This window comes from Ambystoma mexicanum, chromosome 10, assembly GCF_040938575.1.
Source record: "Ambystoma mexicanum isolate Mex_15411 chromosome 10, UKY_AmexF1_1, whole genome shotgun sequence".
Lineage (NCBI taxonomy): Eukaryota > Metazoa > Chordata > Amphibia > Caudata > Ambystomatidae > Ambystoma > Ambystoma mexicanum.
In genome coordinates this window covers 1,400,206,838-1,400,227,577 of record NC_090932.1, presented here as the reverse complement: position 1 = coordinate 1,400,227,577, position 20,740 = coordinate 1,400,206,838, and the positions used below count along the sequence as shown (strand labels likewise).

The 20,740-nt window shown below is 43.0% G+C and overlaps 1 protein-coding gene across 3 annotated transcripts in view; it reads left to right on the top strand.

Moving 5' to 3' along the window:
- UBE3B (ubiquitin protein ligase E3B) overlaps window positions 1-20,740 on the top strand; it is a 2,019,282-nt gene that overhangs the window by 126,787 nt on the left and 1,871,755 nt on the right. The window lies entirely within an intron of this gene.

Sequence of the window (20,740 nt, the reverse complement as noted above, 5' to 3'; positions counted from 1 at the left end):
GTTCAGATACCAAGCGAACCAAGGTGGTTAAAGGATCAACTTCTTCCATGGCTTCTATTTCTGTTACTCACCGGAATGGAGAGTACGTAAACAGACCGGACCTCTATTGCTGGGGAGTTGCTTGAAGGAGCTAGGGTTGGAGCCTCCTACCCAAGCCTCCTCTCTGTGAGGGAATGAGCTCTTTAAACCGATATGACCACCTGCTGAACTGTACAGACAAGGGGACCGATCGATCAAAAAAGCGGGGAGAACAGACCGTCTCAAACCCAGGCTGTAAAGGAAAGGATAACAAGTTAATAATCTGCCAATAATGAAACTGGTTTATTCCCAAGACTATTCCCCTTTAGTAGTACCTGGTTTAATCTCCCCTTAAGCCAAAGGAACCGGAGTAACCTATAAAGTAGAGAGGTCTTAGTATATGGCTAATGTATAATTCTGCAATATGGAAAAACCAAGAAAAACTATACTTTACCCCTGATGGAAATAGGATTGACGTAAAGAGTCCTGGGAAACAACGAAAGTATAAAATAAAAAATAGGGAGGTTAGTAGGGTAGCTATCCCCGAACGGAACGAGGGTCGCACTGGTTTCGGGATGGTGCACCACAGCAAAGCGTTCAAAAGATGCACTTAGGAATGAAGTCGAATTCCACAGAATAAGGGATTCCAATTAGAGTCTTTCTTACCGGAGTAGTTACTAACTCAGAGTCCAGGAAGCAGACAGGGGTTTGGTACACACGCGGTCACGAAACAGCAGAATCAGTGTCCAAGAGTTCCGGAAAGCAGGCAAGGGGTCTGGTACACGGGTGGTCAGAAAAACAGTTCAATCGGGGATTCAGAAGAAGGAGTCCGTGTGCAGGCAGGGTCGGTACACGGGAAAAACAAGGACTTCACAATTCAAGATACAGAGAGAGCACTTCGGAAAGTATGCCGGTTGTAACTTTAAACAGAAGCAGCGTTCCGTATGCCGCGGTGGAATAAATAACAACAAGAGGCGTATCGTTTGAAAATGAGGCTCCCCTCTCAACGCCGAGAACTACAACGTAGCAGGTTTTCTGGATGCTGTAGTTCGTGTAGAAATTTGCCATGGCAGCTGCCAGCGCGATAAGAAGGGTGCATGCCGGCGCCGTAACCCTTTATGAAGGGCGATCACTTTCCTGTCCCTTATTTTAGTTTTAACCGGAATTCCCCAATTGTTCTTGCTCATACGAGAGCAACGAGGCAGAACCCTGGAGACGTGGCGCGGCCGAGGGCGAGGTGTAACAATGGGTTGTTGTTCCCATGTCTACCTCCAGACCCCGTGTCTCCTGCCAAGCATCCCCCCTCACGCTGGATGGCCCCCTGCAATCCACATAAGTGTGTCTCCATTCACGAGTCTTCCTGTGTCTTGTCTGCACGACCACCGCCCCAATCCACCCCCCGCCCTGTCAAAGGCAGTTCGCACCGGGGTACTTGCGCTGGCAAGTGGAGCTGTCAGGGAGCGATAAAGGCCAAGAGGTGCCAAAGACCATGTACACTTCAAAGTGGTCTATAGAGCATGGGTTGTTGTTCCCATGTCTACCTCCAGACCCCGTGTCTCCTGCCAAGCATCCCCCCTCACGCTGGACGGCCCCCTGCAATCCACATAAGTGTGTCTCCATTCACGAGTCTTCCTGTGTCTTGTCTGCACGACCACCGCCCCAATCCACCCCCACCCTATCAAAGGCAGTTCGCACCGGGGTACTTGTGCTGGCAAGTGGAGCTGTCAGGGAGCGACAAAGGCCAAGAGGTGCCAAAGACCATGTACACTTCAAAGTGGTCTATATAGCATGGGTTGTTGTTCCCATGTCTACCTCCAGACCCCGTGTCTCCTGCCAAGCATCCCCCCTCACGCTGGACGGCCCCCTGCAAACCGCATAATGCCACGACATATACACGTCATTCATTCACAAACACACCCCTGTTTAGAATTCTTTATAACCCACTTCATATTTCTAATGAGAACTTCTTTGCGCTTTGCTAGTCAACCCGTGAAGGTGCTGGTTATCTGCTCTTCGTCTCTGTGAACTTCCGTGACCACTTCGAGGAAACTCGTCAGTTTGCAACCTGTGAACTGCTCCCTGTTCTACGACAAGAAACTACTCTGATCCCTGCATCTAACTGTTTGTTCGTCAAGGTAAGGCCATGTACCATAATCATTTTGCGTCCAATTTCTTTTCGTTCAAGACAGTACATGCAAGGAACTAGTCACATGTTCTGAGTTTAGTCAAATTATTTTTCTATTTTTTTAAAGTTATTCAAATACTTATCCGCATGTGAATAACGTGTATAGTTCCAAGAACCAAAACGAACCTTGCATTGAACCTTTTATGTGTCATTTAATTTTTTAACACATTGGTATTCATAGAGAATTGTTGATCTTTACTTTTCAGAACTTTCCACAATGCCTGCCTGTTCCATTGGCGGTTGCCCTTCGAAGACCCATAATAAATCTGAAGGTACTATAATGCATGTTTTCCCTAAGACAATAGATCAGATAAGAGAATGGGTCCGATATTGCGGATATCCACCGTCTGAGCTTGAAAGTAGAGTCCTAGAAGTCTTTGCGGACAAGAGGGGTGATCGATACCGCATCTGCAGCAGGCACTTTAGCTCAGACATGTACTCCACATCATTGCTAATAAAGAAGAACACACCGCGAGCAAGGCGAAAATTGCTCTCAACCGCTATTTCCACTCTATTCGTCCACATCCCTCCACTGGTGAGTCAAGTTTACGTATTTATCTCTCGGCCTTGCGGTAGTGTGTAGCATTAGCTAACAATAATTTCCCCATTTATGTATCCACTCAATATGAAGGCGGAAGATTCTCCATCCGTGTCGTTATTGCAGTCATCAGCCACTTCAAGCGCCTATCGGGTAATCTTACTTGGCTATTCTGCCACTGACTTGTTTTAGGCATGTAAATCAATAGTTTTAATTTATCGTGTAATTATTTTACCTAATGGTACACCCTTGTACTCGTCCTCTAGTCTTTGTTTTCAGTTATAATTATTGTTATCCAAAATAATGCAAGTACTGTCTTTCAGGGAGATGCTGAGGAGTCCAACGTATTGACAACAACCGTTGATGTCACTCAGATGCTCGAGGTACGTTTCCGGACAGTTCCATCGATGGAGATCATCGGATCTTGCATTCTTGTAGCGTGATTGTTACACACAATGTTTCTTTCGTTTTTAGCCATTGATATGTCCTTCTGTCGTCGCCCTCCTATGTGTCTTCTTTTTTCAATATTGTGTTCATTACTAATGAAAGTCCTATGTTTCAGGGAGTCGATGGAGCATTAGTCCAAGAAGAAGGGGGAGCATGCAGTTACGGGTCGGCGCAACAGCTTGCAGAAGTGTGCACCGCAGTTACATCGTCCCTTGATGTTCTTATGCATTTCGAGGTATGGATACTGTCAGTTCGATCAAGCGAAATCATATGACGTGATTACATCCGCTATACTTCCTTCTTTATTAACGCAAGTACTATGTTTCAGGGAGATGACGGAGCTTCTTCTACAAGAACATCACCCCTAGTAGTTGATGCAGATCTCTGGGTGGTGACACTTCCAACGATCGAGCAAATGGAATCATATTTACATATCCATTATTTATTTTAGACAACTGATCATTTGTGCAGGTCTATTTAGATGAGCCGTTGACGCCTGCACAAAGTTTATGTTCTTTTTAACAAAATAGAAAACCATACTAATGCAATTACTGTGTTTCAGGGAGTTACTGAAGCATCATCTTCAATAATATCATCAATGGAAGTCTATGAGGAGCCCAAGGTATGGATCTTGACAGTTCCATCTAACTAGATCAACAATGCGTGAATAATTGTCGTTTGAATGTTCTACACAAAGCGTTCATTCGTGTTTTGCTATTGAGATGTACGTGGGTATTGGTCCCCAAGTACATTTTGTGTTTTCAATATTATTATACATACTAATGAAAGTTCTATGTTTCAGGGAGTCGATGGAGCGTCAGTGCGTGATGGATGTGCTTATCATGAAAATATAGTCGTTGCAGCGCAAGAGGAAGTGGAGACATGCACACACGAGTCGGAGCAACAGCGTCCTGATGTTGAAGTTCGAGGCAAGAAAGTTTCAAAGAAAGCAAAAGAAGGTCAGTGTCCTGGTCACTATATTATGTTGTTTTTCACTGTTAATAGTTCAATACTGTAAATTGTGTTTAAACTGAACATCCCTTTTCCAATCTGTCCTCTAGTTGCGAGTGGGTGTACGAACTAGATCTACACAGACAGTGAAGCGAACGAGAGATGTTGCTTGTCAAACCTTTTGGCAGGGACTTGAGACTGGAGATGCATCGTGCCAATGGGAAGAATATGAAGTGATTGACAACGGAGCTATACCACCACCAGCCATTGATAGTGAATGTCCTCCTGGTAGTTCGGATGCAGTCGGAGATCAATTCACAGAATCCACACCCGCAAAAACTAAGACCGCGAGAAAGTTGAAGAAATTGTTTTATTCACCCATCGCCGGAGAAGGAACAGATGTTGCAATGGAAGAGAATGAAGTGGACGACAATGAAACACCATCAATATCACTGAACATAGTGGAAGACGATATCAGAGATTCTACCTTTCATGTGAGTGACATGTCCTCAACGTTACAGGCCGAACCAGCTGGGATGCAGAGTGACAGTATAAGGAAAGAGGCCAAATTCATTGTATTCGATAGTTGTTTGATTGATATTATTATTCGGATGAAATGTGGGCATTCGGTTGGTGGGGAAGTATGTGGGGAGCCATTGATTAATGTGACTCGTGCAATTCGAGGCACTAACCTTAAAATACATGCCACCTGTACAAAATATCATCCTATCTCATGGTCTGCACAACCCATGCTGGGGCAACTGCCAGCAGGCAATCTACTTTGTGCAGCGGCTGCACTTTTTAGTGGTTCAAGTTTTAAAAAGTTAGAGTCTTTCTTTCAGTTTGTGGGAATCCATTTCATTGCGAATACTCAGTTCTACAAATACCAAACCGATTATCTATTTCCAGCCATTAGCGAAGCTTGGAGAATGGAAAAAATGTCTATTGATAGTACATTCGCGGGCAAACGGTTCAGGCTAGCCGGTGATGGACAGTGCGACAGCCCAGGATTTTCAGCCAAGTACTGCACCTACCACTTTCAGGACATGGAAAGTAAGAAAATTGTGAGTTCGGTGGTCGTGCAGGTGTCACAAAGTACATCCTCAGTGGCCATGGAGAAAGTTGGCTTTGTAGCATCATTGCAAGAACTACAATCGCGGGGAATGGTGATCGACCTGATAGCCACGGACAGACACGTTTCAATTGCCAAGACAATGAGAGAAGAGTACAAAAATATAAATCACCAATTTGACGTTTGGCATCTTGCAAAAACAATCAATAAAAAAATGTCGGCTGCAGGTAAAAAAAAAGATATGCAAGGTATTTCACAGTGGTCCAAGTCAATCAGCAACCATCTTTGGTGGAGCTCAAAAACATGTGGAGGGTCGTTGGAAATTCTACTGGAAAAATGGCGGTCAGTAATGCTACACTGTAGCAACGTTCACCGCTGGACCACAAACCAACATTTCCACAATTGTGAACGTGGCCATTTGTCCACAGAGGAGGCACGGAAGAAGAAGTGGTTGATTCCTTCATCACCCACTCACAAAGCCATTGAAAAGATTGTATTTGATAAAACTATAACAAGAGATTTGAGGGGACTCACGGAATTCTGCCACACAGGAGATTTGGAGGTGTTCCACAATATGTGCCTAAAGTACAGGCCAAAACGATTGCATTTTGGCATGGAGGGCATGATAAATCGGACTCTTCTAGCGGTGTTGGAACATAACCATAATGTTGGCCGTCAACAAAGTAGGACGACCGGAACTTTAGGGACGCTTCGCTACAATAAGGCCTTCAGTAAAAGAAGTAAACAATGGGTGATCAAACCAGTGTTTGAGGATATGCAATATGAGTTTATTGAGAGACTTATTGTTGATGTCCTAGATAGGCACATACATGGAGTTGTGAACGAACCTGTGCAACTGGATTGCCTCTGTTCCATGTCCACCTAAAGCAGAGCTCATTGAGAAATACACATCACGGTTTAAATGATTGTAATTTGATTGTCTGTTCTCTCGAGTCTCCTCATGTCCCAGGCCCATTGAATATGTGTAGCTATGTATTGTGTAAATAAAAGTGATTGCTCAGTGTACATGCAATGTGTCTCTCCACCCTTGTTCATTTGCGCATTAAATTAAACCAAACAGTAATATAAATCATTTTTCAAAAAATATAGAATGTCTCCGTATTTATGGTTCGCTGGGGATGCAAATGCACGCAGACAAAATGCAAAGATGGAGTGTAAATTTCAAGTCCTGTGAGATGGCCTTACACTGAATGTAGCTAACTAGGAATGTGTGCTCGTTCAAAGTGAAGGTCAGCTGCTTTGATTTTTTGCTCGGGTGCCGGAATGGCCCACGACTCAGTATAAGGTTCTATTGTTATTTGACCTTGACAGGCCGGGACCATCCCGAAAGACTTCTTTTTGGGGGTGTGGGGCAATAACGTAAGAAACGATAATGAATATTTCAGAAACGAAAGCCATTTAATGTTCGTTCATTAGAAGAAATAACGTCGGCATAGAAGGAGTGGTATTTCGGGGCTGCCCTACGCACAGACACAATGGAAAATGCAAATATAATGTAAGTAACTCTTTAGATGAGTTTATACCGCAATTTAATTACTATACAGTAGCTTTAAAGACGGGTTCAGTTGTACTTGTTCGTTCTATGTGGCATATTGTTTTGTACCGCGCACTATCTTGAGGAGAACCATCTCCTTTTACGGAAGCACCTCAAAACCTTCCTCTTTGCTTCTGCTTTCTCTCTCCCTCTCCCCTGCTACAACTGGTCCACTGTCTGCGACCTCGGTCCTGGGCCCTTCCACTCTCCACCTGCACTGCCTCCCTGTCAACCCCTGCACTGGGGGACTGTCTCAGTATCCTACAGCCCCCCCTTGACGTATAATACCCAGTTGCACTGTCCTAGCTATGAAATAATTTCCCGACCTAATATATAAAATGAATAATTTTTATAAAGATCTGATGGTGAGACTAATTTCATTTTTTATGTTTTTTAAACAGGTACATCCTTCATTATTGTATGTGTCACGAGTACCAGACACCGGCGGATGGCTTTTTCAACCGCCAGTTGCTTCTCCGCATGAACAACGTTACCACCCTGACCATTTTATGGGACGATCGCCAAGTACAAGTATGCCCTTACGCGGTACTAAACGCTAGATGCAACATACAGACCGTTGTGGTGGCCTAGTGCCTCGTTGTTGGAACAGCCATGCGATTATCAGTGCGACCGAAGAGCTTATTTTATCGTAAACCAACACCCTGTGTACTGCACACGAACATCGCTTGCCTCAAGACGAACTATTTTGGATCGAGAGCAAAGAAAAATGCAAATCGCTGAATATTCTCTAAACATTTGATGTCAAATAAATGTACTTTACCAAATTTACAATCTTGCGGTTTGATTTAAAAGTACAGTTTCATATTCCGAATTGTGGCGCGCTGTGTTGTGAGCTGATCTGTGTTGGTTTCCGGGTTCTGTGTGGAGTCGCGTAGAAGACGCCTGGGCGCGTTTGCCTACGCAGCACAGTCACGTCACGGATAGAGGCGGGGAATATGAATGTTTTGATAAAGTCTGTTTCAGGGGCGGGGGATTTGATTTAGTGCCGCAAAAGCAGGTGAGCCAGGTCGATGGGGGGAAATGATAGGATTATCAGAAAATGGCGGCTGATTTCGAGTGCGTTAATGGACGAAAAGTCGGGTAAGGTCCATAGGAAAGTTTTCTACGATCTACCGATTTATGCTTAAAAACACATGGCCGAACCGTAGGGACAATAAAAAAAAAGTCCCGGAACTATCCTTTAAGCGCTCGTCTGAAGAGTGTTCCTATTTTAAAATTCCTTTAATTTCTCCGTTTCTGAAAGGGCTCACTAATGTGATCCCTCCATCACCTTTCCAGGTGCCCGGTTGGGATTTGAACCTGGTTCTCAAGTTTCTGATGGGTGCTCCGTTTGAGCCTTTGCATTCATGCCCTTTGAGACTGTTAACTCTGAAAACTGTATTTTTAGTTGCGGTGAGTTACAGGCACTTTCAGTTAAGCCACCCTCACTGTGTTTCAGAAGGACAGGGTTGTCCTTCGAGTTCGTCCTTCTTTTCTTCCGAAGGTGGTGTCGGAATTTCATTTAGGCCAGAAGGTTGTTCTTCCGGCATTTTATCCTCCTCCCCATCCTGGTAAGGAAGAGGAGCGGCTCCATAGGCTTGATCCTAGGAGAGTGTTAAGCTTTAATATTTCATGCATGTCCCGGGTCAGAGTGGACGATTAGCTCTTTATTGGTTACGCTGGAAAGCGTTTGGGACAGGCTGTGACGAAACAGACTTTGTCTCGCTGGATTATTTTGGCTATCTCTGAGTTTTACCGCTTGGCGGGTAAGGACCCACCGGTCGGCTTACGGGCCCATTCTACCAGGGGTATGGCTGCCTCTACTGCCCTGCAGAGGGGTGTTCCTATTCGAAACATCTGTGATGCAGCCACCTGGGCTTCGGTACATACTTTTGTACGTCACTATTCCCTCGATTCCATCCGGGAGTAGGATCTGGCCTTTGGCAAGGCGGTCCTTTACTCCGCAATTTGATTGGGCTTGCTAAATTTCTGTTTTCTAAATTCTTTTCCCACCTCCTTGCATTGGTACTGCTTTGGGAGTCTGTCGTAGATATGGAATACGTCGGAGGACCCAAACCCCTCGAAGAACAAGTTACTCTCTTACCTGGTAACGTTCTTTCGATGGGATGGTCCGACGACGTATTCCATATCGCTCCCTCCCTACCTTCCCCGCTACAGAATTTCTTATGCGATTGCAGCTTACGTTTCTGCAAGGCTTTGTGTGTCAGACTGGCAGAAGACTGGTGGCACACGTTCTGGGGAAAAAACTACAACTGAGGCTACGGGCATCGTGTGTCCTACTTATAACATCCAGTGACGTCGGCCGTCAGAGGAGGTCCTCGAGGGCGGCGTATTGACGTCATCGACGCAGGACGCAGACACCGAAGATTTTCCGATGCAGCACAGCTGTGGTGATTACTGTCATAGATATGGAATACGTCGTCGGACCATCCCATCGAAAGAACATTACCAGGTAAGAGAGTAACCTGTTCTTCTCAGATGACAGTTTTCATCTGAAGGCTTTGAGGGACAACTTCCCGTCTGGCCAATTTATATGGCTCAAACGGAATAGTAGTAATAAGGATGTTTTTGTATCTGAGGCATCTATACTAAGTCACAACTTGATCCAACGAGGCTATCCAAATAAGATTGTGAAAAGATCTCTGAAGAGAGCCTCTAAAAACCACCGCAAAGCCTTGTTGGAATATAGGCCTAAACCTATCCCTGCCAGATCTGACCCTGTGGTTTTCGTCAGCACGTTTAACCATCTATCCAACCAGGTGGTGAAGATTGTTAAAAAACACTGCCATATTTTAGCGCAGGCGAAAATACCCGAGATCCCACAATGTGCCTTTAAACGTGGACGTAATGTTAAAGAATTGGTCAGCAGGAATGACATTAGCAACAAAGTAGATGTCCAGACCACCATCAGCCAACAGTGGGGGATGCCCAAACTGCGAGGGCATGCCCCTTGTGGAGCATGTGTATGCTGTCCACTGACTAGTCGCACTACCGAGGTTGACATCGGATTAGCAAGACCCTGGGAAGAAAGAGTGTTTTCCAATTGCAACTCCAGCTACGTTGTATATGCTATATGGTGTCCGTGCCATAAAATGTACATTGGCAAGACAGAACGTAAAATAAAAACCTGTATTAATGAACATAGAAGTTGCATTAGAACGAGGAACTTAACAGATCCCATGGTGGGTCACTTTATTATGCGTGACCATGGGTGTGATGACCTGAGGTGGACTGTGCTTAACACCCATGTAGACAAACAGACCCTCTAGAGGGAAGAGACCAAACTTATTTTCCTGAGCAGGAGTCACCTTGTGGGCCTGAATGAATGAATAGACTGGAATTTATAATATTCTCCTTTTTTCTATCTAAATTGGGGTTTAATTCCTTGGAATAAAGATTTTTTCGTAAAAATGTTTTGGCGGAATTATGTATATTGTATTTAATGACACATTCCCGTAGACTAAAGGTTATGGCGGTATAGTTGATATGCCCGCCGGTTGTGTTTTCCATCACACAGCAATGAGTGTTGTTTTTGAATTACAGGGCCCACTTCAAATATGGAGGTTACAGTTGAATGGGCTAAATACAGGTTATACTTACCATTGTGAATATACGGGAAGAGGTCTTACCTCCCGGAACTTGTACTGTAAGTGATTTCAATCCAGCACTCCAACTAAGTCAATGCCTAGTATGGGATGCCCAATGGAAACCCTTATTTATAAATTTTTATGTCGAAAGTTCCTTTAATTCTGGATGATGTACCCTTATATAGGACCCCTCTCTTTGAATTCTCCCGGTCTCACTGAACCAAGAAATAGGTTTGTTTTGCAAATTAAAAGATTTATTTGAAGAATTGAACAATATATATATCACACTTTTATAAATATGGATAATATCTGAATATCACACTTATGAATATGAATATCACACTTATGAATATGAACAATGATCGGCAATGGGTAATATGACAATATCAACAATCTCTTTAATCAATTAGGAGTAGGAATAGGAAGAATCATGTAGCAGAGAATAACTTTGTGTGGTTCAAGGAAATGCAATGATAGGAAAGAATGCAACACAGAAATAAAACTTGATAAGAATTCAACCAAAGACAATGTAATCACTCTTTCCCCCTGTTATTACTCACTCCCCCCAATATGCAATATGAAGAGACAGAATGAGGGCACACAGGTTTCAGGAATTACAATCAACAATTGCAGTTTCAATCCCGATTCCCCCCAGCAAGCTTAGAGAGAACAATAATGATTTTAAACGGGTCAATTGCTTTTAAATGTGGTTTGAATTGAATGGGAAAGATGCTAAAAATTATTTAAATTCGCTAAACTAGGGTTCAGAACTAGTGAGAGTTGCTCTGGATTGGGTCAGGTAAACAATAGCAATGATTGTAGAATGATTAGCAGATGGAAAACGAAATTCAGAAGTCGAAATCAAGAAATGGCTGTTTTTACATGTGGTGAAACTTAGCCAAAATGCAAATTCGTGGCAACTTTTCAGCGTATGAGAAACGCGATTACGGAAGAACTATAAGGAATTAGAATGGGTTCATTTGAAAGCTGAGGATGTTAGCTTCAAAATGACATTTAAATGTCGGTGCTAGGACGTACGGGTCAGAAAGTTACAGAGGTTTTAGTAGAGGTCGATTTTTCTCAAAAGGAGTCAAGATTTCTAACGAAATTGCGCTTTGAATTACAAACAGGTTGGCTTACACTAACAATTCTCACAGGATTAGATGCATGAGAAAGGATTCAGAATGGAAAAAAGAGATTCTACAGTGCAGTCTGGATATGTTGGAATGGGTTTGACGGATTACTTTAAACTAAGAGATGACTATGGACAGTTCTACGCTAAATACTCACAACTCTGGTTTAAAATGGACCCATCAAAGATCTGGTCAAGGGTTTGGCCTGGACTTCGCTCGCCACCAGACAGGTCTCAGGCGCTTGGTTCTGATCTGAGCACTCTGGTCTCTGCGTGGCCTCTTGGACTGGATCTGATGGGTTCTGGGTTACAGCTCTGCTGGACTGATCTGGATCTTGGGTTCTAGCAAAGGTTGTTGGCCAGAAGCAGCAAACAGCTCAGCCAGGCTGTTGAATGGGTTAGGCCCCGTGGAAGTTGAGGGGTTAAATCAGGTTGCTAGATTTTAAAGGCCAGCTGAGAAGGGTTCAGCTTTTTGGATTGGCCTTTCTGCTTCAGAGTTCTGGTGTCTGAATCTAGGTTCTAGAGTCAAGATCTAGGTTCTGGAGTCTGGATCTTCCTGCAGGCTGCTTCGCCAGTGGATCAGTTGATGAGTGAAAGTGTGTGTTGTGGGTCCTCAACAGTCGCTATTTATCCATTTTCCAAAGGGGTTGCGGAGGCTGATTGTCTATGCCCAACCCTCTAAGGATCTGATAGGTCAGAGAATTCCCTGTCGCCTGATTTGAGAAAGGAACAGTGTGTCATGATGTGTCAGAGTGATGCTGCCATCTACAATCTAGGGAAGAACCTCCCCTTTGCTTTTACCCAGAATATCTATTTTTCCCAAAAAACATATTTTCCATATGCACAACTTGTTAATAATACATAATTACCTGACAGATTGACTAAGGTACGTTTCTGTCAAATCTTATCTTCCTACGAGTTTTGGTTCATAAATGACAATTTTTCGCGCTTTTGATTGGTTACACATTTTCGGATCTGTACAATTTTTTATACATACATGGGCATATTCCTGTAATTTTTCATGTTCCTAACATAATCACAATTGTTAGAATATTAAACATTTCGTGGTTCAGTCTCTGAATGTCGCACAGGTTCCAGATTAGTTTTAAACTGTGAGTGAATTTTTCATTTTCATTAAATCTTCCAATGCATACTCTGCACAACTTAATGTAACAAACCAAGTGGGTGGTCCAAGGTTTCTGATCATACAACGTACATCTCCGTGCCTTCGGAACCAGTATTCATTCGTACCACGCATGTTTGCAAACAGATTTGTTATACTTGATTGTAAAACCTCATCTTTTTCTTGCAATTTTTGTATTAATTGTGTAGCTGACATATTTTGAAAGTGGGTTCCAGATTTCAGTATGTGTGCAACTCCATAACATAGGGTTGCTATTTCACTTTCAAAGAGTAGGTGGAATATGTATTCCCAGATTTAGACAAAATGTGGATCTTCAAAATACATTCGTAATGAGCGGTATTCTGTAGGAAATAGCAGTGGAAAAGCATGTGCTTCTATACTTTTTTCCTGTATGCTCATTGGTGACCCTTTGGTTTGTCACATTTGGTAAGTTTCTAGTGCATCATCTATGCTCTCATTAGAATGCAATGGATGAATTGTGTAATGGTCCAAAAGAGTGGATACTGCAGCAGGATCCAGAAGTTCAAATTGACCAGTTTCTGATGTCTCTTGAATTACTTCAGTTCTTTCCCTTAGGGTTTCTTCAATATGTATTTCTTTGAAGTATACGTTATTGTCTTTCAGATATTGCAAGGCTTGTCTAACTTTATGTAAGTCCACCAGTTGTTGCCAAATTGTTTTGTCTTTTGTTGGTACACCATTTACTAAGACAATTAAAGAGTGTTCTATTGGGCGTTGCACTCCTAGAGTGTGCACATTTTCTGTCAGATCTAATGGCAAATAAACTACTTTGCCACAAATGCCTTTCAGCAATTCAGAGGGAGGTAATTTTGCTGTTTTTGGTTGAAGGGGTATTATTGCTTGAAATGGGTGAACTGTTTGAATTATGATGCTCTCATACAAATTGAGTCGTTGCAGGGGTTTTGGTAGTGGGAATAATTCCAAATTATTTGTGATAGCAAGTGAAGGAATTTGGTTGTTGTCCAGTTTTGTAGTGCAGTAACTGCAACACATTAGGGGTTCACTTATTTGGTATTTGTTTTCTGCTCAAAGGTAGAGAGCTAATCAAACCATTTGGAATCTTCATTGTCTTCTATTTTCTATGTTACGTCTATAGTTTTTGTGTTCCTTTTGTAAAATGTTCTGCGGCAACATACACACACATGGTTTGGTACTTCAGCCGATGTACTTTTAAATATTAGTATTTCCTTTTTTGTATGTGTGTAATAGAAGGTTGCTATGTGCAGAATTGTTGCCAGTTTGTTCTGAAACTATTGCTTTTTGTAAGTGGCTTTCCCTTTCAAAATATTTTCTTTCGATACGGTCGATTTCTTCTTGTAAGTATTTGGGTGTACCATGTAGAAGAGTGTTATTTAAATTGGCGATTTCTAAAGCTGGACTTTTATCATAGTACAGTCTGTACACTAGATTTCTTACACTTGAATGATGTATTGCTATTCTTTTGATATCATGGAAGGTGCTTTTGCAAATAGGTACTGAAATGCAGGCTAATGAATGTCCTTGTAGTCCTGTGTATTTGCGCACTGGACAGATATCCATATTTTGCAGCACTTTCATTTTGATTTTGTCTTTACGTTTTACATACTGATTAAGGAACTGACGTAAAGATTAGAAAGATTTGTTAGGAATGTTACATATTGATGTGCACAGCCATTTGTATACTAGACGGTCTGGTTCAGTCGAATGGAGAGGTAATTCTGAGTTTTCAGGGGATACTTTTGTAAGCAGTGTTTCTTGTTCCATGATGGTATTATTGATTTTTTCATACCCTCGTCCACTGCTATGGATGGCAATTGTGTTTGTTTGATTTTGTTTGTATGCTTCTTCATTAAAATAGGGTTCTGTAGTTGTTGTGTGACTCCATTCACCTCCACAAATATTTAAGAAGTTATTTTTGTTGACATTCCGTTTATTGAGAAGTTTCATTTGTAGTTTAGTACTTAGTTTTGTTAGTGGTTTCATCCTATTTAACACTAAAATGAATAACTTCCTTTTGAGAAGGATTGCACTGTCTACGAGAGCTTGTAGGATTAATTTTCTACGGTAGGTTTTAAGGGTTGAGGATGATTTCGCTCCTCTTCTTATTAGATTCTGAAGGACTCTGTGGTGAAACATTTTTGCTAAAATACTTTTTGTACTATGGGTTCTTGTTAATATATCAGGATTCATAGGAGCATTGTTAGCAGTACTGGTAGCCAATGTTTTGTAAAGGTTTTCTGTTTCGTGCCACATTTTGATAGAGGAGCCACAGTTCCGGTAGTTGAAGCTTTCTTTGTTTTGCTAAATGACTGTATTAGCTGTTTTGTTCCAACGTTCTCTACAAAATATGCTAGGAATGGATGCTTCCTTTGGACACTTTTACTTTCATTTGCTCTATTTCTGCGTTCTTTTCTACGGACTTGGTTTTTGGTAGGCATTCTTTTGGGTCTGTTGCAAAAAAAAGAAGACAGGGTTTGGTCTGTTGTACAATGTATGTATGTGTGTTGTGTGCATGAGTTTGACGGGGAAGCTCTTTGTGGTGGTGTGTGAATGTGCATTGGGCAATTACAATGACTTGGGAAGGCTATTTTACTGTTTGTATATTACTACACTGTGCTTTAGATGAGAGTAGAAAGTGAGCTAGTGGTGAGGAGAAGCATTAATAGTAAACATAATGGTATAAAATTAAAACAGCTATTTGTTTTGTAGTACTAACATTCTAAGGCTTCTGTATGTTATTTGTGTTCCAAAAGCACAGGGATTTGTGTGCCATTCTGCCTGTTATTTTTAGTTTAATAAATGGGGATCTGTGGGTAGAATGGTTCAGAAATCAATGTTTATTTTGGTGTGCAAATTACATAAATAACCCCCACAGTCTCTTTGAGGAACAGTAAGAATATAAAGGTAGTACAGTACTTACTTTATTTTGCAGAATGACCAGGTTTCTTCGGATATGTTGTTTGCAGTGTAGGTGCTGTTGATTTTCAGGAGAGTAGTCTTCACTGCAATTGTAAAAGGAAGAAGTTAGTAACTTTGTCTGTTTAAAGCAGTGATGTTAATGTGCACGTTCATTTTGCATCTTTCGTCGGAGTATTCACTTTTGATATCTCAACACAGTGCATGTGTGCATTTCATTTCACTATGTGCAGCCTTTTAAAAAAAAAAAAAAATTAATAATTTTTTTAAACATTCCAAACAATACAAATGTTGAGGACTTCCTCATATAAGCTTTACACTATTGTATTACAAATCAAACGTGTCAGTCCTCCCTCCTCCCGCCCCCAAAACTCGAGCCTGGTTTCTGTGTCACTATTTTATTTATCTCCAGGCATGTCTACTTCAGTTATCTCACCTGTGTCATCCTCACTATGGTCGGCCTAGGAGGGTCCCACCATTGAGGCCACTAGTTTTCTCCATGCCATCAGAGGTCCCACCTCCCCCCCCCCTCTGCTGACTGCTTCGTACCAAGCAGTCGTTTCTGCATCTGCCAACTTTGAGTTCCGCCCACCACATCTCAATTCTAGGTCGATGGGCTGTTTCCAGCACATTGCAGTTCTTTGTTTGGCCAGGATGAAAGCCAGATATTTCATCTTGCTAATGTGCTTCAGGTTGTGTGGTCTGGTAAAGCCCCCCAGCATGCACGCCAAGGCTGATCCACCTCCAGCTTGATCCCTTTTTCCTTTTTCCCCAAGACGCATCTTCAGCTCTGTCCAAAACCTCCCTGCCTCCGGACAACCCCAAAACATGTGTAGCATCCCAGCTTCCACCTCCCCGCACCGTGGGCATTTCTGTGCCATCGGGCCTCCAAACCTTGCGATTTTTCGGGGTGTCCTGTATGCTCTGTGAGTGACCTACAGCTGGATCTGCTGAAACCTCGTGTTTTGGGATACCTTCTTATTATATCTTTGGGCTCTAACCCATTGCCCATCCGACATGGGTTCTCCCACCTCCTCCTCCCAATCTCGCCTCAGTTGAATCAGCTCCTTTCCCACCCTAGTCCCCAACAACTCATACAGATGGGATATTTTGTGCCCACCCTCCGAAACATCATACATCGTCTCAATTGTTGCATCAGGTTGTTCCGCAAGCACTGCCTCAGGCCACCTTTCTCGCACTCGTTTATTGATTCTAACGTAGGTAATATGTTGGCCTTTATGCACCCCGGTGTCCTCAATCAATCTCTGAAAGTCTAGTGCCATATATCTCCCAGGGTCGCCAAGCCCATCGGTTCCCAGTAACTGCGGATCCCTTTAATCATATGGGAGTCCTACCCGCAGAGCGCCACAAAACGGCACCTGTAGGGAGAACGGGGTTGGGTTTCCCACTAGTAGCAATGCTTTGTGCCATATCTCCGAGACCAACACCAACAGTCTCGCCATTCCCAGCACCTTTGGTTTGGGCAACCACACTGTCTCTCTGAGAAAGAAGGGGGCGGGGTCCTTGTACAGTAGCCTGGATTCGGCCGTTTCCTCCTCCTACAACCATCTGGCCACATACTGCAGCTGTCCCGCCATGTAGTATAACTCAAAGTTCGGCAGATTTATACCCTCCTTGTCACACAAGTTCTGCAGTTTCCAGATAGCCACCCTGTTCCTGGAGTTGTGCCATATGAAACCCCTGCACAGACTGTGGAGTTGCACAAAGAAGCGTTTGGGGATCACATACGGGATGTTTACAAAAAAGTATAACACTCTGGGCAGGACTACCATCTTAATCAAAGCCACCCTGCCCATCATTTCCAGGGGCAGCCTGGAGCAGAACCCCATACTATTCTTGATGCCTTCAATTTGCCTTTTCCGTGTTGTATTTGTGTTGTGTTTGTGTTCCTCTTCTTTCGTATGGTATATATTAATTCCCAGGTATCGGAACGTCTCAGTCTGCCAGGGTATCGGCAAGACCGGTAGGCTTCTTGGCTGGGTACTTCTATATCTTCCCAGAGGAAACATGCTGGACTTGGAGTTTACTGCTATGCCTGAGAGGGTGGCGTAACATTCCATCGCCTCCAGGACATATTGTAGATTTTCCTCTGGGAAGCGCAAATATAAGAGTATTATTAAGAGTATATTTGCTTTCAGCTAAAAGGTTCAAAGCTAATTCAAACCATTTATAGTCTTCATTGTCTTCTATTTTGTATGATATGTCCACATTTTTTGTGTTCCTTTTGTAAAACGTTCTGCGGCAAAACACACACACATGGTTTGGTACTTCAGCCTATGACCTTTTAAATTTTAATATTTATTTTCTGTATGTGTGTAATATAAGGTTGATATGTGCAGAATTGTTGCTAATATATTCTAAAACTTTAGCATTTTGTAAGTGGCTCTCACTTTCTGAATACGGTCAATTTCTTCTTGTAAGTATTTGGGTGTACCATGCAGAAGAGTGGTATTTAAATTGCCTAATTCTGAAGCTGGACTTTTTGCATAGTATATTTTATACACTAAATGTCTTACATTGGAATGATGTATTGATATTCTTTTGATATCATGGAAGGTACTTTTGCAAATAGGCCCAGAAATGCAGGCTAATGAATGTCCTTTTAGTCCTGTGTCTTTCCGCACTGGACAAATATCCATATTTTGCAGCACTTTCATTTTACTCTTGTCTTTACTTTTTACATATTGATTGAGGAACTTACTTAAAGATTTGAAAGCTTTGTTTGGAATGGCACACATTGATGTGCACGGCCATTTGTATACTGGACGGTGTGGTCCTGCTGAATCGAGAGGTAATTCTGAGTTTTCAGGGGATAGTTTTGTCAGCAGTGTTTCTTGTTCCATAATGGTAGTGTCGGGGGGAATTCTCCCGGGGTCGGCTGGGCCGTCCGTGGACCTCCAGGCTGGGAGGCCCCAACTCCTCCCGCGTATCCCAAAAATGAGTATGAGGCACACACAAGAAGCAAGGTGGTTCTGCTGTTTATTGAGTAACGGCAGGGATGGGTCTAGGATCGTACGCGTCCGTCCTGACTCTCGAAATTCGTGGGGCTCGCAGGCCCCTTTTTGCCTCAGTATGACGCGCTACTTGCGTCACCTGGGAAAGTTAGCAAAAAACCTATCGCCACTCTGGATTGGTCCCTCGAGTGGTAGGGTTAGTATAGCTTACGTATAGAGAACGCTGTTAGTGGTTAAGGGTCAGTCAGGTGGTATACTTGGGTTGTCCCTTCTATTAGATACATGAAAATTGTTACACGAAGACCCCTAATGATTGGCTAATGTTAATGGCGTCAGTGATGAGTGCCCCATGTTCTGATTGGTCCACTCGCGAGCCCCCCAGCCTGGGACCATTGTTGTTCCCAGCTCGCGGTGTACCTGTCATTTGCAACAATATGTAACTATGTGTTTATGCAGACAATGCGTGGATTTGCTCATATGCCTGAGAGCAGACTATTCCCACCGCTGTAGGTGTCCATTGGGTCATTTCATTGTTGCAGCCTGTGTCTGAAACGTGGGACCTAGGCGACTTCTCCCTCCTGGGTCTGGCACCCTGTCAGGTTCGGCTTGGTCACGTGAGGAGAGACCGTGGTTGAGGCAGAATTCTGCACATTTAATGTTGTATTTTCCACTGTGTGTCTGGCTTAGTTTGCAGGTGTGACCTTGGCTTTGGCTTGTGGCATGCGAGTTGCAACATTGCCCCCTTGGCTGTCGGTTCTCGCTGGGCTCATTCTGCAGGGTCAGCAATTGTACTCTTGCTCGTTCAATGTTCGTGGAGGCTCTTGCTTGTGGCCTACTTGGGCCTGGTGCATAGGTGGGGATGTTTAATGCACGGCACTTTAAGTTACAGTATCATATTGCTTCATATCCAGTATCATGTCTTCGTTGCATTTTTCATCACAATGCATGGGTTAGGAGAAGCGTCGGCAAGCGTTTTAGATGAGTGCTTTGTGCGTCTTGCGTTTCTGCATTTTGAAAAACCTATGTGAAAAATAATAAAGATGTGCGTCAGTGGGTGTGTCCGTCACCTACGTCATAGCACTGAATAAGTTCTTCGTGTGGGGGTGTCCAGTGTGCATGGTTGCACGGGTGTTCTGACCGTTGGCTAGGTCGTCATGGCATCTCTAACGATGTGTTTATTTACTGTTCAATGGTTTAGTCGAGTTCATCCATGCCGCAGGTGTCGGCTTGAGCAGGGCAGGCGGGTGGGCAGGCTGGTGGGCACATCCGTATGTTCCTGTACCAGGGTATTTGGTCGTCTGGTAGATAGGCAAATTCATCTCGTGGCGGGTGTCTGGGTCGCGATCCTCTAGGCCAGGGGCGCGAGGGGATTGGGGGGGGGAGTCTTTTGTCCCATTCTCCCACTCAGTAGTATTGATTTTCTCATACCCTTGTCCACTGCTATGGATTGCAATTGTGTTTGTTTGATTTTGTTTGTATGCTTCTTCATTAAAATATGGCTCTGTTGTTGTTGTGTGACTCCATTCACCACCACAAACATGTAAGAAATTATTTTTGTTCACATTCCGTTTATTGCTGAGTTTTTTTTGTAGTTTGATACTTAGTTTTGTTAGTGCTTTCATCCTATTTAACACTAATATGAACAACTTCCTTTTGAGAAGCATTGCACTGTCCAGGAGAGCTTGTAGGATTAACTTTCTATGGTAGGTTTTAAGGGGTGAGAATGATTTCAGTCCTCTTCTTAGTAGATTCTGAAGGACTCTGTGGCGAAACATTTTTGCTAAAATACTTTTTTACTATGGGTTCTTCTTACACTATCAGGATTATTAGGAACATTGTTAGCTGTACTGGTAGGCGTTTTTTTTTTTACAACATTTTTGTGTTTTGTGACACTTTTTGATGGAGGAGGTACAGTTTCGGTAGTTGAGACTTCCTTTATTTTGTTACCCAACTGCATTAGCTGGTTTGTACCAACATTCTCTACAAACTCTACAACAGGTGGATGCTTACATTGGGCACCTTTATTTTTATTTGCTCTACTTCTGCGTTCCTTTCTACGGAGTTGCTTTTTGGTAGGCATTCTTTGGTTTCTGTTGAGAGAAAAAAAATATACTTCGAAGGGATTGTGTCCTCCGACGTATTCCTCATCTTAGATATCTCCTTCCAGCTCTGCTGGCCTCGGAAATTTTTTTTTCTAGA